The 24,153-nt window shown below is 47.3% G+C and overlaps 1 protein-coding gene across 1 annotated transcript in view; it reads left to right on the top strand.

The window, feature by feature from the left end:
* Nucleotides 1-2,422: 2,422 nt before the first annotated feature.
* SLC8B1 (solute carrier family 8 member B1) overlaps nucleotides 2,423-24,153 on the top strand; it is a 210,775-nt gene continuing 189,044 nt past the window's right edge. The window contains exon 1 of the mRNA XM_086943252.1: nucleotides 2,423-2,701. The gene's annotated coding sequence lies outside the window, so the exon portion shown is untranslated. The remainder of the gene's footprint in view (nucleotides 2,702-24,153) is intronic.

Raw genomic sequence — 24,153 nt, 5'->3', positions numbered from 1 at the left:
GTCTAATTATGCGTGCTTTAGGCATGGCAAGGACGGTAACCTCACAGCACCTATAGCCATCAATCGTGGAGTATGTCAGGGCTGTGTGCTCACGCCAACCCTCTTCAGCCTCTACATTAATGGCTTGGTTGATGCCCTGCTTGTAGAAAAGGACTTGGATGCCCCCAAACTAGCCTCCCGTAGAAACTCGGCAATGATGTTAGCTGATGACACTCTACTAATAGCCAAATCGCGAACCGGCTTACAACGGGTTCTGGACAAATTTAAGTCGTTCTGTAGGGAAAGAGGCCTAGAAATAAATCTACAGAAAACGAAATTCATGGCATTCAATTGTCCAAAAAGTACACAGCCTAACCCGTCTCTAAAGGGTATCCCTCTCTCGAGAGTGTCCTCCTTTGTGTACCTTGGAATTACAATTACCGATTCTATGGGGTGGGAGGCTCACATCACGAAATCTACCCAAACTTCAGGTGGCATCATGAAGGTCCTCAACAAGTCTAGCAAAATAATAGTTAGCCTGGTGATAGAAATCTATAGGGCACAGGCTAGAGGTGGGGCATTATATGGTGCAGATCTATGGGGACATTTAAAGCTTGAAAATGTAACTCAGGTGGAGAACCAATTTTTAAGACAGTTATTTAATGTACTGGTGCCGCCTGTGGACCACCCCCGAACTCACATCTTATAGGGAGGAATTGTTAGAAGTTTTGAGGGTTAGGGCCGCAGCAAAATTCCCTTGGTTTAGCCACATTAAATCCTTGCTAAATGACATGGGCTTAGGGGATTGTTGGTCAGACCCAGAGTCAGCGTGTTTTCTAACCTCTAGGAATAAAATGAAGACACTTTATAACGAGTATAGATCGGCTCAACTCCATATTTCCTCCAGTATTGGGAAACTTACCAGAGTCTTTTTAGAAATAAAAGATATCCCTTACTTTGAGTCAGTAATAGTCCTAATAAATCCTCCGGCGGCTAGGAAGCTTTACCTCCCGTATAGATATGGGGTGCTACCTCTTCGCTGTTTTACATCTAAGTGGAGCGATCAGCAAATGCTACAGTGCCCGGTGTGTGCCCACCCCGAGGAATCTGAGCTCCACGTTTTCTTTAGCTGTCCAGGATATCAGAAGGCAAGGAAACGTGGGTTGGTTCAGATCTGTAGAAATCTTGGTGATAGGCGCTGCCTTGTAGTATTTAGGATAATGAAATTTGATTCGAGTATCCCAATAGTTTATTCAGTTGCAGGCTTTTTATTCTCCATGTGGTGCACCAGAAGGGTTTTTTTGAAATCTTGAAAATGCTGTATTGATCCCGCCACAATGAACTAATAGTGTTATTATAGTAAGCTGGTTTAAACACTTGTAGCCTTCTTTTTATATTGGATGTTTATTGTACTCCTTCTTTTAATATGCTGGTTTTAGACAAATTATATATTTATTAATGTACTCCGCCCTTCCCGGAATTAACTTTGTGTCCTTCGTCTAGCTGCAATATACCATCAACTTGGATGCTCTGAATGAATAACATGTGTTAATTACTAATGTGATTCTTAATCATTATGAATTTTCGATGTATTTTAAACTTGTGTGATTATGTGTATTGTACTTTTTAGGTCATTCTGACCGAAATAAAGTTTATATGAACGAAAAAAATAAAATGTAGATTTATAATATAACAAGTAACAATATACCATCAACACGCCAGGACTAGTGTTTTTGTCAACGGTTGTTACTTGCATAAGATAAATGAGCAACAACGATGGCTTTGTTGTATATAATATTGAAAATGCTTCCGTTTTGAAATGATGAGACTGTGAATGAACCAAAAGGAGTATATTTGAAGTTACATCAGAGGCTTTGATCAGTGGCACTGCTGCAGAGTTTAGATTTTTTTCACACCGTGGTTGAGGGCAACAATGGAGAGCTCGATAGGGGCCCGTCTCACCACCTGCTTTTAAGAACTGCTGGTGCTGAGCACCGGCAGGACCCGGCCCACTTACAGCCTTGGCTGTTTCCCTTGCAGAATGTTTAACATAACCAAAACCCCTTCTTGCGTCGCAGTCGACCTCTGAAGAATGAAAGACAGGTTAGATATACAGTGCTATACTAATGTTTGAAGGCGCTATAGAAATGCTAATAAGATATCAGAGTACAAACATGTAACTCGATTCCAGAAGAGCATTCACCCATGAAGTATCTTTCAGGCCACGTGGCAGTGCTCGTTGTTTTTCTTGGAAATGTATGCTTCATATTGATGAGCAAACAGTTGGCATTCCCTCACACACTTTATAAACGCGACGTTTACATTGTTGTACATCAACTCTGGGTCACGTCACGTGAAACAAAATCTTAAGATAAGTAAATCGCAGGCTGCCTGACAGTGTCAGCGGGCGCGCGGTGCAGGAAGTTGTCGGTGCCGGAATGTGGGGCTGGCCCTTTAAGCAGGAAGCAAGAGTGTTTGTTTGTGCTGCTTCAGCTGTACTCGGGTGTACTCTGAGTAAGGGGCAGGCTGTCATGTGCTGAGCACGGGACTCCGCGACACCTGAGGCTGACACAATCCTTCTAGGAGGTGGGGGCACTCCAGACTGACAAAAAGCCCTCCCCCTAAAAGATCCCGTGAAGGAACACCTGCGGCTGGCACAGAGCACCCCTGCGTCGTTGGGACACTTGAAGCTGGCGAAATCCTCTCCCTCCGATTAGAGAAGGTGAGCACACCTGCCCGAACCAATGCCTGAGCATGGGTAGGGGGGCGAAGCCCTGGTTCTCTATCCTCTTTCTTAGGGACTTGCTCAAAGCTATCGAGAGGATTCGTTGCCTGACAGTTAGCATGCTGGGAATTGTAGGCATGTGCGTATGTATACCAGGCAAGTGAGACTATAAGTCTCAGCATGCACCATTATTCAATGAAAAGCTATCACTAGACTGTCAGAAAATCACCCCAGTGAAATGCAGCCGTCGGTCGTTATGCCGGAGTGTTGTTCTCCCAAGTCTCTGTCTTTTATTGTGTCGCACCGCTCACCCAGTTCACTCTCCCAGGACGGAGACGAGAGGGTGACTCCCCAGGAGTGAAGGATGCCGAATCATGGTGTGTAAAATGCAAGCGGCTTTTGTAGTCTAATGAAAATGTTGGTTTGTTACACGAGTGAAAGGTTCCAGGAAAGGTGAGCTGTGATTTTTTTTTTAAATCTGCTTCAAAGCACTAGCTTTCACTTTTTGGAGTGATCTCAGAAGAGTGAGGTAACCTTGTCTTCGGGGTGTGTTCCTCACATCAGACTTGGTACTGGAAGTTGGGGTGCGGCGGCAGGTGCAGCATACAGGGGTGTAGAAGGTACTATATTTCTTGGGGGACACTGGCAGCTGCGAAGAGAGCTGAACCTGGGTCTGGCTTGGCTCTAAGAGCCAAATCACGAGTCGAGCCATAAAAAGATGCAACCCGGGCTACAAATGTCATGATTACGATAGACTGTAAAATTGAAAAACATGGATTTTTCATCAATTTTAAAGTGTTTCAATGACTTGTAAACGATTATTTCACTGAACTGTGACGTTTATTGAAAGTAATATTTTTTTGAGCAGGAAACATTAGAGAATACCGCCATGGCCTTACAATTTTGATACAAATTATCCAAAACTTGTCAGCTTGCCATGTTCTCTATTCAGGGTTTACCTTATCGCTGGTGGCGTATGGTGCGGAAATTTTTGTATGCCCCCCTCCAACCAATTCCCCCATGACCTCCTCTGATTCCCTCACAGCCACCTGCCAAAAGGGCCCCCCATCTCTTTATAGCCCCTTTCTCGCATACACTTCATTTGTTTTAAAGCACTGGTGACGGCAGGCTCGACTAATCCACTCAGCTATCCACAGAAAATACAGACCTGTTCTTTGCAGCAGGCATATTAAGCCTCTGTGCTACTTTATGGCGAGTCAAAACTGCCACTAGACAAAACTTTGATCTCTCTCTCTCTCTAGCAGGAACATTAATCACAAGAGTTATCTTGATATTTCTATTGCTGCCTGAATGTTGAACAACCAGAAGTTATTGCTAAACACAACCCCCTCCTTTAGGGCAGTGCCCAGTGCGGCCTCACCCGTCATGCTGCCCTAACGCCAGCCCTGTCTCTAGTTACATAGCATATATTGTTATTACATGGGAATCCAGAATATTTTATATTAACCATATATAAGCAAGGTTTTTGTAGTATACTGAGTTACTTAAATGTGCTCTCGAGATGTATGGTTAATGAAAATGATACATAGTGAAGGAAATCAATGGGCTGAGGATCACACAATTTGGTCAAGTGTGGAAGCTGGGATTTGAGTCCAAGGTAGCAATTAACACAGTGCAGGGTTACGGCCTTCTCTCTTCTGTTTAACATCCAAGGTCAGACTTTTGTGCTCAATTATTCAATTGTTGTTACTCACTTAGAATTAGTGTATGGAGTTTAATGAATTCACGTACCAGAATGTATTTTAGACTGAGACTATACACACACATACATGCCTGTGCTTAGTTTTTATTTACTTTATTTTGGCCAATGACCTTAAAAGTAGTAGAATTAGAGCATCTTATAAAAAAAAACAATAAAATGTCAGCTTACAATATATATATATATATATATATATATATATTTAGTATTCCTAAAAGTATCCCCTCTTGGCCTAAGGACACAAAGCAGATCTACAAGCCCTCGACTATAGATAAAAACCTAATATGATCCATCATACCTAACAGTACAGTTTATTCGTCATGTTAAAATATATGTATTTCTAGAAGCTTCGGACCAGAATATTACACTTTAAAAAGCAATTACTCTGAGAAAATGCCTAGTCATATCAATTCAATTCTTTATTCGGATACCAAAAAATAGCGTAGTCATATCATTTAAAGCAGTGTTTTTGTGTTTGGAATGTTTCTTCAGACACTGAAGATCAAACATAGTGGCAGATGATACGTGGCTGCGCCTCCAAGTGTCTCCTTGAAGAGCTGGCTTGGCAAACAAAACGCTTGTAGGAGAGGCTCAACATCTCAAAGACTGTGGTTATATGATTAACAATACAAAGAGGTCAGAGAGGCCCCACTGAGTTTGCACATCGGGCTTCAAGGAGACTTAGGCGACGTGCAGCATGACTTTAGAGTGCCATATGTTCTGTCTGTTGTCTAATCTCCAGTTTCCACTTCAAAGAACTGGGATGGGTGTTTCAGTTCAAATCTAGGTGGAGGGTTGCCCTGTGTCCCCCTACTCCAAAATTTGTGGTGGGTAAATTCCTACTGTCCTCCTTGGGTTCCAAGCCACTGGCAGGTCCAAGTGACCTGGAGGAATTCAGCAGGTCAATCGGCAATGAAGTGTTTGCCTTTAAAACATCTGGTGGGTCTGGACAGAAAGTTTTGCACCTCCCTAGTGTAGTACATTCAATTTACATATTGCGCCCTATTTTCCCCCAAAACAGAATACATCATGGGGCAATGGACTAACCCAAGTCAGCTATTGACTAAGTTCACTGTGAGTGATGGCATTCTGCTTTTTCACAATGAGCATGTGCACACCCTACTAGTAGGTCCTTCTGTGCCAGAGACTGCTATGCCAATGTGTGTTCTTTTTAGACGAAAAAAATAACATTGTTGCTTTTCGCAATTCGTTTGTTTGTTTTGGCTAGGGCCCAGTAGCTCCTCCAGCAATAAAGTTGTACAAAAACAAAACAAAAAGGCCAGTGATAAAATCCAAAACGCTGGCACTCGAGGCCAGACCAGTTGGCTCTGTGAATGCTTTTTTTATAATGTGGTCCTGAATTATATCTGTCTTTTTGCAGGGAACTACCTTTACAAGAGCCTTCAATTTACAAGGGAAAATGAGTATGCATGCCATGCCAAAGATTTAATAACATATTAGTTTTAAACTAACTAGTTTCCTTTATAAAGTTTGAGTATATTTAAAGATCTATAGACTGCACTGGAAAAACAAATGCTATCTGTTGCAATTTAGTGATTAAGTGTGGTGCTGTGACACCCCTTCCAGAAGGCCACGGGGCAAGCAGGGATTATTGTGCCCAACCGTGGGGGTTAAGGTCTTTTACTCCTGATGTGCCGGGGCCACAACTTACTATGAATCATGAGTAAGTGGGTGAAGTACCCCTTCAGCACTTGACTCACAGGGTTGCATGGTCTCAGCAGTCCACGGCTCTCTCTTGGGTGAGGTGTGGATACAGAATGGGCTCACAACTCAAAATGGGCGCAGCAGCAGCCATAAATCGCTGCCCAACCAAATATTCACTTTAATGAAAAAAGAGAAGTATTTTATATCTATTGCATTACACACCAAGGAAAACTGACATTGACAAACAATTACACAGCCCCCCTTGAGGCCGAGGCTCTAATGTTTCTTTGGCGATTCCCTGTCCCACTCTACGTTTGTGTTATGGATAGTGTTTATTCCCCATTCACTATTGGTAACACCCAGGGTATGCCCCACTAGCAGTCTGAGTTTTAAGAGTCCACTTTAACTACAATTTAACCCTTTGCATGCTGATGACGGAACCGCTCCGTCATCAGCTGCGGGTGCGCTGTGCTGATGACGGAGCGGTTCCGTCATGGCCCGGCCGCCGCGCCTGCGCGGCGCTGATTTCGCGCCTGCGCGGCAGGTTTAATGAGCGGGGCGGGTTGACGGAACCGCTCCGTCACCAGCACAGCTCAACTGTAGCTGGTGACGGAGCGGTTCTGTCACCAGCATGCGGCGGCCGCGCGGCCGCCCCGCCCCTTTAGCGCTGCGGCGGAATAGCCGCCGCAGCGAAGGGGTTAAAGTCCATAGTGTTCCAGCGCTACCGCTCTAACTTAGCAACATGTTTTCCTCGGCCCTAGAGGCCCAAAACCAGTCTTACTCGCACAGGCTGGCATGAAGCATTTGAAGGTCCTGGTTGCCCCCCCCCCCCGTACACACACGCTCACAGCAGCTGAGTTCAGGTAAGTTGGTTTCACACGGCCCAGGTGGCTACACTCAACGGGTACACAGTTTCTCACTCCTGTGTGCCCTCTCGAAGCGACCGGAGCCTCTCTTCTGTTCCTCTTACGAGGTTAATGTTCGGTTCCTCCCCGAACTGGGGGTGGTGATTGGTTGCAACAATCCTCTCTTGGGTCCCTCACCTGCGTGACTGTGTGACGATCCTATCTTGAGTTCCTCGCCTGGTTGATGGTGCACAGTTGCGCACTTCTCCGTCATAGGGTGGCAGATCAGGTTGCAGTTTTTATGCTCCTGGTGACTGTAGGAGAGTAGGGTCTGCAATCCCATGATCACCCAGATTTTTTGCTTTTGTTTCACTGGTTTACGACTTTCTCTGGCTGTGGGCCTGCCAATCAGACCCACAGCCTGGCTGTTCTCTTTCTAAATTACGACATGTACCCTAGGTGCATTTACCAATTGGTACTGGGCCACCTTATCAGACCCCGTAACGCAGGGCATAGGTGTACCCAGGGCCGCCAGGGGCTGCAGCATGTATTATGCCACCCCTGGCTGGCCTCCTAAATTTGACACAACTGGCTGCATGACAGCTGGGGCAAAGCCGTGTAACCACCCTTTGCTTTAGGTATAGTAGCCCTATATCTAACCGTACAATGGACGCCCGAGTTCCTATCAGTCACTCCTATGGCAGTCCTTGACAATCCTGAAGGCAGAGTGCGTGGGCTCGTGTGAACTAGGTTCTGGCCCGAGCCGAGCCCGGTTGCAGCTTGCGGAACAAAGACCCAATGGCTGTTCCAGGATAACGCGTACCACATCGGTAACTTCGGTGTCGCGTTATCAAGGCATGTCGAGTAAGGTGTCATACGAATCGGGATGCTGCCCCCTCACCAATTCTGGCGATGAGGTTAGCATTCCGCCCTTCTAGAGGGACACGACATGTACGTAACTGTGAACCCCGGTTAAAGTTAACTAAAGCCTCAGCTCCACAAAATGGATGCTGCCACCACAGACACGAGTCTGACCTCCTGCTGCTGGGAGTCCTTCCAGCGAGGAGCGCTTGGACAAAGGGTTTCCTGTCAAGGGCGGTGTTCGCACCGTCCCAGACAGGGTTTGTGTATTCTGGGTAGGTAGGGCTTTTGCGAGAAGGTGACTGCGGAGTGGCACCCCGGTGCTCACTACGCATCTGCCGGTCAGAACCAGTTCCAGGGGCGCCAGCCCTGGCCTGGGGAAAGTCCGGCAGGGGAGAGGGGTGTAACTACCCCCCTTCCTGGTCCCACCCTTAGGGCAGGACCTAGTCATGTACCCACCCCTTTCTTTAGGATAAAGGCCGGAGCGGGGACCCTTCCAAATTAGATCATCTTTGAATCAAGAACTACTTTCTACGAAAGGACATTCGAGACTCTTCTCAAGATTTCTCCCTTGTGACTAAGGAGTAGTCACCCTGCATCAGCGGGCACCATCTAAGAACTCTGCGGTTTGCTGCAAGTCCTTCCTCAAGGAATCCGACGGCCCAGCTCGACGAGAACCGGCTTCCCTGGCACCTCTGACCTCTACCCCCGTCATCAGCCCAGCTGTGATCTGTGGGTGCGACGAGACCTCGAGGGACCAGCCATCATCAGAACCTGCACGCTCTTAACCAGCACGACCATCGAAGTAATTCCCTGGTGAGTGCTCTGGGGTCCGAGAAGCCCCGACCCTGAGCCGCTCCAGCACCGAAGTGCAGTCTCCCAGCATCTCCACGATCTGCGTGGGGCCCTTCTGCTCGCTGCTCAACACGTTGTCCGGTCACTAGCCGCTGGCTTGTGCCCTCCTGTGACGACATCCGACAACCAACGCTGCTGGTCTGGTTGCTCCAGACTGGCCTTTGCTTCTATCTTTGAGAGAAGCACCCCGGACCCTCCTGGTCCCCTCAAGACGCCATTTTAGGCCCACCACGTGGCCCTGAAATCTGCCAAGGCTTGTTGCCCCAATCCTGGGCCCAGCGACGCCGACAGCATCATCCTTCGTGGGACAGCTCGCACCTCCATCCGGGTCGCCGACAACGCCTCCTGGTCCGTGAGACTGCAGAGCCTAGCGTCGCCCACTCACCTAGTCGAGGTGACGGCCAACCGGTGCCCTCCTGGTACCCTCTGACTACTGGCTAGTAGTACGAACTTGGTCCCCTCTGCTTTCAGGTGTCAACGATCTCTGATCCAGGCTTGGATCTCTACGAACTATTCATCACTGGTCGCCGGCCAGCAACTCCTTTTCTTCCGGCTCCTGGCTCGTCAGCGAAGACCCCGACGCCTGTAAGACTTGTGCAGCCGCAGCCCTCGTGGCTAGGTAACTCGGCATTTCGGTGCCTGCATAGCCTCTTTACTCTAGGGTCCTGAGTCCCTCGCTTCCGACTTGCCTTATCGGGTCCGCCCGAGACCTCTAAACTTTCCGTGTCCTCGGACACTTGTTTTAATTGTGCACTTGAAGTATTTTCCTAAGAGATTTGGTTTGTGCTTAGTACCCTGTCCTCATAAAGAGTACAGGGCTGTTGTGAATCTTAATAAATATCCTGTTTATTTTCATAACACTTGTGTGGTGTCCTTTCACTTGGTGTTCAAGGGGTACATGTGTGGTAAACAGCTGGCTTAACACGCCCTCTCGAGTCTTTAGCCTTAGACTGCTCGTATCCACGCTACTAGGATAGCTGGTCTATAGGTTGACTTACAACCAATCATCATAAGGGTCGTTTGGAACGATACATAGCGGTCGCTAGAATAGCGAACGCTGCATATCGGGCCAACTTCTCACAGTGACCCCCCTCTGGAATATGGGGTCATCATATCTCCCAGCACACAGTCTCCTGCCTGATTGGCACAGATTACACAGCGGCACCTTCTGGCATATTGGGCCGCTACTGCACAAGGCTGGGTTTTTTCACTGTGGCTCCTCCTGGCATACAGGGTCACTGATTCTGCCCTACACACGGGTTCTGGCCCGATTGGTGCAGCACAGCACATGGCTCAATTCAAGGTGGCCTTCTCCTGGCATATGAGTTAGCCGACTTTGTCCTACACACTGGCAACAGCCCTATCGGTGCCGCAGCCATTTCCTTACACCTCGCACATGGAGTCCACTTGACCGGGCTCCCCACTGGACCTTGCTTCCTCCAAAGCTCTCCTCTTCCTCACAGGGCACATTGGTCTTGGCTAGCAGGCAGTCATTTGTGCTGCAGGGCAAGTAGTCTTATATTTCTTGGGTGATGTCCCCTGTTCTTGCAGGGAGACTATCAGGCCGCGCCCCCCTGTCCTGGTCACAGGCAAAAGCCTTCCAGAGCTTCCTCCTCCTCACACATTCGGCTGGCTGCTTGGCATATGACACATTTGGAGATTTTAAACTCCTCTTCTTGTGGTCCATTTCATGACAGCAAATGTGATTTATGGTCTGAGGCTTTGACGTTTTATGTTGCAGTTCTGCTTCTTATGAAGTGACCACTCCCCTGCTCTCTCTTCAGCTGTGACAGCCTGCTTTTCAAGAGGAAGTGTCTCCAAAGCTGATAGTCCCACAACCCAGGACACGGGAGGGACTAGAGTGTACACCTGGATGTCAGCCACAGTGATGTGTGCGTCAAAATATTAGCCCATGACACCTAGCACTACTCTTTATGATTCTCTTATCAACCGCATCTCCTTCTTGAGATGTGCCCAGGCATCTTTTTTGTGACCTCTCATTGAATGAAAGTGCACCCTTAGAAGTGAAACAGGGAAGCCTGGATCCCCCTCTTCAGTGTGTGTTCCATCCACTTTACAGGAATGCAGCAACATACTCATCTGTTTCGGGAGATTTATCTACCTCTTCTTCATGTTTTACCATGAGGGCTTGGGTCTCCCATAGTGGAATCCAGGCCCTCAATGGAACCCTGGTACCATCCAGGCACACATACACCCAGTGCCAGTAGACATGCACTGCACAGTACTGTATCCTCCATGAACGGTACCATCATAGGCAGAGATGCATCCAACACCTACATTTAACATGCACATGCTGCACAGCACTGAATCCTTTGTGTGCTGTACCACTTGCAGGCAAAAATACACCCAGCACTCTTCATGTATTGTACCATTCATGGGCACGCATACACCCAGCACATGCACTCACCATGTACGCACTGTTCAGTACTGCATTATACCCGTATTGTACCGTTCCCAGGCACACATACACCCAGTGCAGTTGCACAATACCTACACAACACTTCACAACAAACCAGTGTAGGCCATGGGTGAGTTAAGCACACAGCAGTGTAACTTTAAAAATGAGTGAGCCTGTAGGCCTCACTCCAGTGACACAAGTTAAAAAGAACCTGTTCACTCCTATGGATTATTGCACATATACTGCAATTGTGCTGCTTAACTCTCGGTGAAGGCAGTAGCCTTCCACCTCTATGGGAGTAGCGCTTTGGGCACCCCTTCTGGTCCAAAAAGACCGCAATCTGTGAGACAGGCCTATGTCATGGCGCACATGCATGATCTGTGTTTGCCTAAGATAACAAAAATCAGCATTGGGATCCAGACATCAGTACAGTTGGGCACTCGGGGCACAGGTGAATTTAACATTTGTTCTAAGGTATAGAATATAGATTTTACTCAGTTTAATGGGCACAGTGGTCAGAAGCCATTCTGATTTACATTGCCTGTTTTGAAATACCTCCCTTTTCACTTGCTTTTGATCTATATATAGGTGTACAAAAGAGTCGATTTTGTAACCTCATCAGCAGGTATTGCACATGATGTTGCTATTTTTCATGCCATCTAATAATATGCTTGGCTCTATTGTCTGCTATAATATTCTTTTATATGTTCTGTCGTGCAGTTCTACTCTGTTATGCTATTAGGTGTTCTACTGTGTTTTGCTTTGCTACACTCTTTGGGGTCGATTCACAGAACCTATCTGAGATAAAATAATGAACGTACTACTTTTGGTATTTACAGAAGGCATTTAGTAGTAGTAAAGATAGGACTCCTAACTTTACTACTACTAAACTGAGACAAAATCCTAGCTTTACAACTTTCGGTATTCACAAAAGGCATTTAGTAGTAGTAAAGTTAGGAGTCCTAACTTTACTACTACTACTACATGCCTTCTGTGAATACCAAAAGTAGTAAGTTTAGGATTTTATCTCAGATTAGTTATGTGAATCGACCCCAACGTTGTTATATTATGCTGCACACGGGGTGGTGTTATATCATGCTGTATTACACTCTGCATTGTGTGATGCTGCATTGTGATTATCTGTGCTGTGTCCTGTTGTGCTATGCTATGTTGTATTATGCAGAGTTATGTTATTGTAGCAGATTTTCATCTGCGACTCTCAATCTTTGCTTGTTTGAGAAATTGTGTCGTCTGCACAGCAGGAACTCAAACCCATTGCACTCCTGTGCGAGCATCTGAGCCGTTAATTATGAGTTTGTTCCTGATGTTCTTATTCTGATCATTTTACTGGCTACATTATTATAGTGTATATGACAAAGAAAGAGCCAGTGCAGTCATTAATCCGTCTGAGTTGTTACAAGTAGGGTGTCAGGAAAATTGTACTTACCAACCTCAACGCATGTTTAGGAGCTGCAAAAAAAAAAAAACCACAAACTACTGTATCTCGGCAAGTGCCACAATAGATGTTCAGTGGCATTGTTTTTCCTTTTGTTTGGGATATTTAGGTTCTGCTGAAAGGCATTATGATAAAATTCCACTTGGCGGCTGGTTAGGAGCATGAGCCTGGTTCTTCCATCTTGTCTCCAATAGGACAAGATGCTCGATATTTAAAACCGGTGAATCAAGATTCAATGAGCCAGTGAAGAAGAAACACCTCCAGTGGTTCCCACAAAAACATTCATAGTAAAGAGTTAAGGGATATAATCGTAATACCTTTTTTGGGGTACATCAAGTAGTACTCGCACCTCTGGCCGAAGAGCTCTACCTCTTCAATCATTTCTGCATGGAGATATCCACACACATTGGTGTAGACTTAAGTGGTAAATGTCGGAGAAGCATGGAGAGGAGTTGGAAAATGTGGAGTAATTACTGCATAGTGCTAGGGTTAAGGACAATTGAGGGAGAAATTTAGTGATAGACCTGCTAACGCGAAACACACACCCTCATAAGAGTTAGAAATTCAAATCACAAAATACACCTTTTGATTCAACTACAGTAGTACTACTGACAAAACAGGCTCAAATATACTACAGCCCAGACTTTGAGTAAGTCAAGTACCACGCTGAGCCAATCACTGATACCGCAACACACACTCCTAGAAATCAGTGAAGGCATACAATAACACTACCACATAAGAAACATTTAAATACATGAAATTAAATCACATTTTAAATGAAACTTTATTTAAATTATGTTGGGACAAGAATGTTCTGTGCATGGTAAACCGGTGTGTTGCCTGCCCTGAGTGCCAAACTGCATGTAGCTGGTTTCCTGATTAAATTTTTTTTTTTTATTATGGCCCTGACTTTAATCTAGTGTGTCTGCTGAGGGCTTCGCCTATCACTGGCTTCGAGAGATCCTAGACTTGTCCTGTGACCTGGAGGGGTGCATGAAGCCCAATCATGTCCTCCTTTGTGGAGAAGGACAGCTGTCCCTTCAACTAAGTTTAAAACATAGAGGGGTGGCGGCAGCATGCCGTGTTTTTAAAGGTCAATAGTGTGACCAGACCTTTTTTGTCCCGAACTCTGGAGTGGATGTCCTCTGACCCTACTCCTGTAAAGTTTTGCTTCTAAATGCTTGCCCCTCCCTTTGTGCTGACCTCCTGAGTATATGTTAAGAGTGTTGGTGTGTATAGCCAGTGTGGTACATGATTGATATGAATGAGCCACTGTAATGGAAACCAGTTGGATCTATTTTGGATCCTCTTCCTGGCCTGGCCTTGCACAAGATGAAGGGTGAGGATTCTGTTCCCAGAGAGTTGAATTGTAGTGCTTTCATTCCTGCAGATTGAGGGAGGAGACCTAGCCGCTGAAGTGAGTGGAGTGTAGGTAAGGTTCATTTAGATATTCTTTGAGGCATTTTCTTTAGTAAGGAGCTGCTAATTATTTTTCCTGAACATATCCATAAAGTGGATAGTACGGGTAAGGAGTGGGGCTGCTGACTATTGTGGGAGGTGAGGATGCCTTTAGATGCCTTTAGCTGAGGCTTTCCCTTTTGACTTTGTCCGATTGTTATTTCAGGCGGATTGATGAGACCGGTGCAGAAACCTCACACCTCTTTGTGCTTCTGTTGTGAGTGCTCCAAAATATGTCTTGCTGGAGACCCCCAAAATCCTAATGAGTGTTTTGTGTACATAGTAGACTAACAAGAGTTGGTATTGGTCTTTCCTATGAGAAGCCAAATAGAGGTGAAGAACCGTGAAACACCCATTAGCAATAGCACCCGAGTAGTGGAGCCTTGGGTGAGTGGGCTGTTAATCAGGAGTCCCTACTCCCAATAAGTGTGTGAAATAGACCTGTAACTCATGTAAGTGGTCAAAACAAACATTATCCAATTCATTAATGATTACCAAAGGCCTGGAGTTCACAAATACCCAAACAAAATGTTTTGCCACTCTACAGCTAAATTTCACACTTGAACATGCAACCTAGAAATGGCTTCACAAACTGGCGTTTTTGTTGGTTGTGCAGTTGGCTCAGTAGTTAAGCCTTATTCAAAGGTGGATGAACACAGTTGACATAGACCACTTGCCAGCACCACCCTCTAAAATTTGTTTCGGCAGAGTTTCTGAGACTTGTTTTCTCACTTTTGATACTGAACCACTCAGGAAAGTTAGATTTTGCAAGTAGCGTGATGGGATCCTTGGGACACATACTGGAAGTGGAATTGGAAAGATGGTGCTAATGTGGTGGGGTAATTATTTTTGTATTTATTTATTTAGAAAAGGTTTACACAGAGCGGACTAGACCCTGGAAGGGTATCGGAGCGCTTTAGATCACAAAGAAAGCTAATACAATATGTACAAAAATGATAGTAGGGAGAGAATACTTGATATCAAACATTAGTATTGGGTACGATGGTACTCAAGAGTGTGATAGCCATTGGTCTTTAAAATCAGGTGTAAGTTCTGTATAGAGGGCAAGTTAAGTGTTTGGTATGAATTTGTTCATTAAAAGAAGTTTGACTTCAGTTTTGAAGAAGGTGCTAGAAGAGTTCATTCTGATTTCCGGGGGTAGAGCATTCCAGATTCTGGGTGCTAGTCCGGAGACAGTACGGTTGTAAGTTTTCATTTTTTCCAAAATGTTTGCAGTTTCAATAGCCAGGTGCTGGTGCTTCTCAACATTCTGCCACCTCCTGATAGTTCCAGTTTATCTGCTAGATACCTTGGTGTGTTGAAGTGTACAGCTTTGTGTGTCATACAGGCAATTTTTTGCTGTGATCGTGCCTCAAAAGGGAGCGAATTCAGTGACTAGCTGGTAGGTGACCAGAAGACTCCACTCCATTTCAGGCTAGGATTCTGACACTGTGGGTACATGTCATGTATATTCAATAAATGAATGACAGTGTGAGTTTGGGAGTGCTATGGGCAGCTGTGTATTTAGGGTACTAGGTGCTGGTATGTTGAATGTTTTTTGTAGAGTACAACGCTTATTGTCTTCTTTGCATTTGCACTTTTTAGATTCTCATAGTGCAGATGAAAGTTTGATCCCTGTATGTTTTCACAGAAACTTGTCCCTTTTTCGGTCTCGCCTAGCGTTGCAGTGCATGCGTTGCTCACTTTGAGAGGCATGCTGTGTTAGGGTATTTTTTTAGAAGTGGTGTGGAAGCCCGCCCATATTTTTCATTGGCTGGCGTCATAGTCAATGGTGGCTTCCCATTGAGAATGAGGCTTCTTAGTCCCTCTTTGTTACCGCCCTGTCTCCTTTTGGGACCACCCATCAGTACTAGATCTTTTACTTGCGGCGTTACACTGTCTCCTTCAATTAGTCTGTAAGTTATTTTTGTTTATCATTTGGTTTTGGCAAAGGCAGCCGCATGTTTATTTTTGTATTGTGCTTTCACTTTAACTGCTATTGTTTAAGTGAAAGCTCGATGCAAAAATAAACACGCTGCTGCATTTGCTCATTGGTGACAGCTTGTTCCATTTAAATCGCCCTTGCTTCAGGATCCGAAAATTAAGCAGCCCGACCTGCTCGATTGATGGGAAGTCACTGCGCAGCTGAGGTCCGGTCCCGCTATCTCCGTTCCCGTATTTTCAATTTGTGATGCTCTCTGAACCCGCTGCGGTGCTCGACAAACCCCATTTTCCAGTGAACTGTAAAAGCTGTTATTCTTCCCTGAAAGCGTGGTGAGTTCCCCCTTTGTTTGTTGAGTATTTCGTCCACCTCAGATCTGTTCCTCTCCAGCTGGTTCACCTCACGGCCCACACATGCTTTCAATGTTTCTGGCGTCCCTCGATTTAATTCTCTTGACTGGGTGGCTTTTCCATTATTTCCCCTCAAGAATGCACCCGGTGCCTTTGTTTCCTGGAATGCAGTTTGGTCATTTGCAATGATAGCATTTTATTATCTGTGCATGGTCCCGAGACTTCGGTACGCATGCCTGCTAATATATCCAGAGACACCAAATAATATTTTATATTTACCTGATCTTTTCGGCCAAAGATTCGGTGCTTTATAGCACCTAGCAGTCACAAGCTTGTTTATAATGCACAGTGCTACTCTGCTGTAAATTCTTCACTAAACCAATAGGTGTTAGTATTACTGTTGCGCTTATTTTCTTTGAGAATGAGCTTTATTCTTAACATGGCGCACTGGCGAGTTTCTGTGATTGTGCACTCAGCACAAAACATTTTTTTATTTAAATTGCGTGCAGACCTCCGAAAATGCACCTTTTTAGATTAATAGCACGGGCGCCCATTCAACAATGGCACCCGCAGCTCCTTTGTGTCATGCTGTAAACATTCAAACCATCAGCCCGCTTAACAAGCGTCACGCTTTCTTTTACTTCACGCCAACCACAATATCCACAGCTTTTTAAGTTCTACTCCGTTTCCTGTGTTGAAGGATAATAGAACCATCAATTGATTAATTTTCTTTTATTGATGAGTTGGCCCCAGTACAAGGCAGTAGCTCACCAAAGTGTCATCTTGAGTGTAAGGACAACAGATTCCCCCTGCGAGCCTCTAGTTTTTTCTCATTTTTCAATACTGACAGCATGGAGACATTAAAAAAACGAGTCCAGTGTATAACAGGAAACTTACTTCCAAACAATACAAGTGCTATATTACGATGCAAAGTGTGGATATAAGGAGAACATTAACTATAATTTCATAGAGGCTGAAGTGAAACACGTGGGCAGAGTGGGAGAAATGCTTGAACATGGGACACCCCACTACTACTGACAGCTTACACAGTACTGTTCTGAGATGTTTTCAGACACTAGGGTGTTTATGTTTTTCTATAAAGTGCCACATGCCAATGAGATTTCTTCACAAGACTAAGCGCAGTCTGTATTACTTGAAACAAGCATTTGCAATGCAATAGGTCTCGCATTTACGCAAGTTTAAGCAATTGGCATTGTAAATGACAATGCCTAATATTTATGTTTAAAAAAAATTAACATAAATAAAAGACATTACCATTTACAATGCCAATAGATCAAATTTGCGTAAATGCGAAATCTATTGCATTGCAAATGCTTGTTTTCCCTTTTTAGGTTTCGCCTGGCGATCCGCTGCGCAGCAGCGTTCGCGCAGGCGAAATCTAATGTCAGAACAGTACGGGGGCTTTGTCCCACCTGCTCTTCCATTGGCTAGCTCCATAAATAGAGGCTAGCCATTGGAAGAGCGATCTGTCCGTCATTGCCGGAGCAGATTTGTGGGCGTTCCCACGATTTTTACTCATCCCACCACTTTTCGTATGTCATACGGCGGTGGGCGGTAGAGTTTTTTTTTTTTTAGGTTTCTATTGGTCAGTTCTCTGAAGATGGCGGCCGGGCAGCAGCCTTCATGGCGTGGTCAGCTTTAACACCCGACCCAATGGCCGGTCCTTGTGGGCGATCCGTGCCTCGCGCCCAGGACTTTCATATGCAGGTGTGCGGCCGCCCTGCTATCACTGCAAGGAGACGGTATATTATTGGTTGTGACCCCCTCCTCCTCTGTTTCACCACCTCCTGCCGTCACCTCTGCTTCCTCCCCTCGCATCTCGCTTTTTCCTCCAGCCTTATCCGTCGCCTTCCCTCCTCCACCTCCTCTCGTATCTCCATCCCTCCTGCCCCCTCCCTCTCCCCGTTCCTTGCCGGGGGCGGCGGGGCAGGCTGGGGCACTGGCTGCGCATGGGGCCGGGCGGGCCGTCAGAGCAGGGCGGCTGCGAGCGCCGGACGAGGGACCGGAGATGCAGGAGCTGCTGCTGGAAGTGGGCGTCCGAGCCCTGCTCTTCGGGGTCTTCGTGTGAGTACCGGGCGGGAGGGACTCACTGCTGTGGGGAGAGGGAATACTACGGGTATGAGTGAGTGAATACGTCTAAAGTCGCTGGTCAACCGCTGGATTCACTCAAGGGGGCGAGTGAGACTAGAGAGTTTATTTGGTCCTGGTTGATTGATGGTGAAGGTGCCTTGGGATGCCCACACATTATCGGCTTGATAATTGGCAAGATTTAACAAACAATTGTTTCGTCCCTGCTCTGTTTCCCTTTTCTTGTGTGCTTTATCACTACCCTCTCTTAATTTCTTTGCACCCTTTCACTTTTGTCCTGCTCTCGCCGTGTGTCTTTTCTCCCCCTTTAATGATGTGGGTCGTTTTCAATTTAGCCTTCTCTTCCTGCCCCCCCCCCGCTGTCTGTGTGCCCATCCCCCCTCCCACTGTCCGTGTGCCCGTCACCCCCCTCCCACTGTCCGTGTGCCCGTCACCCCCCTCCCACTGTCTGTGTGCCCGTCCCCCCTCCCACTGTCTGTGTGCCCGTCCCCCCTCCCGCTGTCTGTGTGCCCGTCCCCCCTCCCGCTGTCTGTGTGCCCGTCCCCCCTCCCGCTGTCTGTGTGCCCGTCCCCCCTCCCGCTGTCTGTGTGCCCGTCCCCCCTCCCGCTGTCTGTGTGCCCGTCCCCCCTCCCGCTGTCTGTGTGCCCGTCCCCCCTCCCGCTGTCTGTGTGCCCGTCCCCCCTCCCGCTGTCTGTGTGCCCGTCCCCCCTCCCGCTGTCTGTGTGCCCGTCCCCCCTCCCGCTGTCTGTGTGCCCGTCCCCCCTCCCGCTGTCTGTGTGCCCGTCCCCCCTCCCGCTGTCTGTGTGCCCGTCCCCCCTCCCGCTGTCTGTGTGCCCGTCCCCCCTCCCGCTGTCTGTGTGCCCGTCCCCCCTCCCGCTGTCTGTGTGCCCGTCCCCCCTCTCGCTGTCTGTGTGCCCGTCCCCCCTCCCGCTGTCCGTGAGCCCGTCCCCCTGCAGCGCTGCAAGCCACGCTGGAGTGATGGCCTGGTGCACCGCAGAATGTGTGCACGGTTACTTTCCCTTTAAGAATCCTTAGACTCATTACAGAGAATAGTGGAGGTGGGAAGAAAAAAGCAAGTTCAAGGCAGGAAAAAAAGTTTCCTTGGAGAAAAAATGCAGGGCCTGTCCCTCTGCCTGACGTCAGACCCACCTTTAATAAAACCCTAAAGAGCCGGGGAAAGGACAGAGCTGGCTGCCGGGACCTGCCAGGCTGGGATTGCTGGGAACTCTCTTAAATGGTGTTTTTTTGGATTTTAAAACAAGGGTGCCATTCTGGGTCCAATCAATGTATCTAGCCCCGGCTAGTTACATTGGGGGGGGGGGGGTCGTGGGGCGGGTGGGAGACTGCTGTCAATGTGCCCACAGAGAGGGCAGGTCGGTGCACTTCCAGAAGTGGGAAATCGGGCAGTGCTGGATTTATTGCATTCATGTGCGTATTGATGTGTGAAGTTAGAGGTACTTGCGTGACCCGATGCAACTTTTATTCCAGACAGTCTGAAAAGTTAGTTACTGCTGAGGGTGCAGCGTGAGGCGCGCGCCACGACTCTGTGCTCGGCAGATTGGTAATGGTGTTCCCAGAGGCTGCGCAGCGAAGGGTGTTATTTGAATGGGAAAGTAGGTATTTTAAATGCTAATTTTTGTGGAAAGGGCACAGGCTGGAGTGAGTGGCTGCGTGAGACATGACACACGTGGCAGCAGCTGCAGTGACTGGGGGGGTGGCGGGGGAGGAGAGAGAGGCATGGCTGGGAGCACAGCTTGACAGATGCACCACGGACTCAGCACGGGGTCACTGCCCCCCCCCCCCCTCCCCCCCTCTGCGCTCTGGGCATGAGAGCCCCTGGCACAATGCCTGTTCCGGGCACAGTCAAGAAGGCAGGGGCGTGGCTGCCACGGAAGCCAGGCATTCGGACCTGGAGGGCTGGCATGCTCTACCACCAGTGCTTACTGGGCACGGAAGCCCGTGCCAAATGCCTGTACTGAAGTGTCGGGAAGCGCTCAGCTGGGGCGCAGACTCTACACCAATGCCTGCCCGGAGCATGTCCTGGCAGCCTCTGGCACCCTGTTCGCCTTTTTTTACAGCCGTTTTCAGCAGGGCATCCAACCTGCCCTGGTTACAACATGTGCTCAGTGCGCGGCTTCACCTGGCACGGAGCGAACCCCGGGCACTGCAGTCTTTACACCCAGTCAGGCATTGGGCACTGTAAACGATGGTACCCCGCCAGACAGGTTGTTATGGTTCGTTTGCTCCTTGCCCTGCCTGTTAACATGTTGGCTCCCCCACCTATAAATAGTCAGGGCTGAAGATATGCCCAAGCATTTTGGAACCAGTGTGCACCCCCTCTTCCCACACACAATAGGTAGCACTATACTGTCTGACGTTTACCAGCTGTCGCGATGTGCGTAGGGATCTGTAGCCGCATACTGCAGTCACAAGTCAACGACTCACTATTCCCAGAGTCAAAAGTGGGATTGTATAAAAGGTCCAAACTGACTCAAGGTGTCACACCACTAGTGAGACCACTTGGTCACTGTTACTTTATCAAGTCAGTTAGGCTAGTGCAGGTTCCTGGGTACCAATGCTCATAGAAGGTATTCTGGGAGTTGTTTTCGTTTGAGTGGCAGGCCGGATACCAATGGTTTGTTCAGAATAGCCAAGCACTGGAAACATGGCTGTGCTTGCTCCCCTGCCCCCTGGCTGTGCTTGCTCCCCTGCCCCCTGGCTGTGCTTGCTCCCCTGCCCCCTGGCTGTGCTTGCTCCCCTGCCCCCTGGCTGTGCTTGCTCCCCTGCCCCCTGGCTGTGCTTGCTCCCCTGCCCCCTGGCTGTGCTTGCTCCCCTGCCCCCTGGCTGTGCTTGCTTCCCTGCCCCCTCGCTGTGCTTGCTTCCCTGCCCCCTCGCTGTGCTTGCTTCCCTGCCCCCTCGCTGTGCTTGCTCTCCTGAGTGTGTGTGTGTGTGGCTTTGGGTGTGTGTGTGTGGCTCTGGGTGGGTGGGTGTGTGTGGCTTTGGGTGGGTGTGTGTGGCTCTGGGTGGGTGGGTGTGTGTGGCTCTGGGTGGGTGGGTGTGGCTCTGGGTGTGTGTGTGTGTGGCTCTGGGTGGGTGTGTGTGGGGGTCTGTGTGTGGGGGGGTCTGTGTGTGTGTGGCTCTGTGTGTGTGGGTCTGTGTGTGTTTGTGTGGCATTTGGCAGAGATTAAACTATTGGCATTGTAAATGGCAATGCCATTTATTTATCTGTTTTCAAAACCAACACATAAATACAAATTTTGTCATTTACAATGCCAATAGCTCAAACTTTTCAAAAGGCGAAACCATTGCATTGTCAATGCTTGTTTTAGGGTTGGGTTCACAGGGGCAATACATTATTCTACACCAACAAAAAATAGCAGTAAGTCAACCAACTAACTAATGCATGTATCTGTGTGTGCCAAAGAAAATCTAACTGTGGAAGCTCATCCAAAAATTCAAGTTCCCATCAGTCAACTAACGAGACCGCCCTTCATCATCTGGAAACCCTCATATTTAGAAGGTTGAGTATCCACAGTAGATTGGCTGATGTTATAAGCCTAATCTATAAAGCACATGTCATGAGGGAAGGCAAGAGTGTCTGTAGCTGACTGAATAGCAGTGCAAAAAGGAAAAGTGTGAGGGTGAGTAGGTGAATAGTCAAACGAGATTAAGTTAAGATTGGGTAGTGACAGGGGAAAAAACATTTATTCTGTACCCCAATCAATCCCAAAGTCAATAAAACAGTGCAGGTAGTAGTGTAACAAATAACTACTAGGAAGTATCTTAGGTCGACATGTTTCTGCAGACGAACGGAGCCAGGTGGTCTCCTGCTGCTTCTTCAGGACCATTAAATGCTACTGCTAATGATTAAAAGAGGAAGTTATCTCACCTTAAACGTGATCTGTTACCATCTTCCTGGCTTCATAATGCAAAAGTCCAATGCGAAACACCAGATACATACAAGAGAAAGAACAGACAAGGCACTATTAGTATATTGTTTACCAAGTACAAGAATCGTATAGTTTGTACTGATTCATATATTGGCTGAGATACAATCAACCGTGACAGGCAATTCAGTTTACCGTCTCACTCTCCTACTCACTGACCTTGTTAGCAGGAAGGAAAAGCCCCACCTCACCTGGCTTCAGCTCAGGTACATGGAGCTCCGCTCTGGCAAAGGGAAATAAAAGCTCTTTACATAATGGAAAATAAATCCATCACACTGCAGCGATATGCTAGTCTTTAACGACCCACCCGGTTCTGCCAAATCTCTCCCATACATTTTTATATGGCGAAATTAGATGCCAGCGATTACTAACTCAGGCGGCATATACGGGGTACAGCGATCTCAAATCATAGATATTTTGTTGTGGCCCCAGTCTAGTAAGTTGCTGATCGTAACTGCGCACTGATAATCATGAATATGAAAGCATTCGACTTGAGGACCCTGCAGTTAGATGTCTCTGTAGTTAGCTTAAGACCTCGTTATTAGCAGCGTTTCGGCAAATGCGCTTGTGAGTCAAAAACTCACGGCTCTCCGTTTCACAGCAATGCATAGCTGACAGCAACTTGAAGAATAGAAGTTGGCACTCACCTCTCCGTCGGTACCCCTGGCCTCCCTCTGGGCTGTCTGTTGGGGAGGTACCGACGCGGCGAGGATACGAGCCATTTCTTCGTTCTGCCGGCGGCGGCGCCATTGCGTCTGACGTCATCAGAGCGTTCCGTGCTTGGAATTGAGGGTAATGTAGTCCTACAGACAATTGTTTGTAGTTCATACCATAGACGCGGTTGGATTTGAAAAACGGGCATGTTAAGGGTGACATTTCATACACTTTAAAAGTCCAATGCCCACCTGTTCAAATCTCAACGCAAGCTGATAATAAAATGGAAACTCGTCAGGAAATAGAGCAATACATGGCATGTGAATCATGCAATCCACAGGACCCCTTCCTTGGACGTGGTATCATGTTTGAACTGAAGTCATAAACCAGACTGTAGTAGGACTTAAAAAGGCAATTAAAGCGACATCCAAGGGATGTCTTCATTTAGCCCTATCTTGTCAGTCTTGAGCCTAAACACCCATTTTTGTTCACACCTGAACAGAAAGGAAGAGACATCTGCCCCAGGTGGGATCAATGGTTGGTCTAATACTGTCCAGTGGCGGTCAGTTGGTAGATGTCCTACTTCTAAGAAGTGATTGGTGAGTTGGTCGCCTGTTTGGAGCACCTAATCGAACTCTTATGCTCCAGAATCCTCACCTTGACCTTTCTGGTCGTCATCCCTACGTAGTTCTTATTGCAGGGGCAGGTGATCAGGTAAATCAAGTTCGTGCTATTGCAATTAGTGAACCTTCTTAACTGCCAAGGGCGATCTGTGCCTATATCAATGTTTAATGTTTTCAATGTTTGTGGGCAGGCGGCGCAGTTGCCATATGGGTGATGTCCAGTGACCACTGGCAAATCCCAGAGAGTCCCTACCGCACGGGGAATAGTGTTCTTCGGTCTGGTATGAACTAGTTGGTCTCTCAGACTGTCCCCTTTTAAAAGCAAACAATGGAGGTGGCAGTGCATCAGTGCCGGTGTTTAGGATCTTCCAGTTTTTTCTCACAATCTTCTGTATTTGATTGGATTGTGTACAGAATGTATTTACAAACGTGATCCGTTCTTGTTTCGGATTGGGGGGCACAATATCTAATAAGTTCTCTCTGTTATTGTTAGAGGCCCTCGTTTTAGAAGCACGAATCAGACGTTTCGGATAGTTTTTTTCTGC

This window comes from Lissotriton vulgaris, chromosome 11 (genome assembly GCF_964263255.1).
Source record: "Lissotriton vulgaris chromosome 11, aLisVul1.2, whole genome shotgun sequence".
Lineage (NCBI taxonomy): Eukaryota > Metazoa > Chordata > Amphibia > Caudata > Salamandridae > Lissotriton > Lissotriton vulgaris.
Note: the sequence above shows the minus strand (reverse complement) of the source record. Positions and strands in the feature narration are given on the sequence as shown.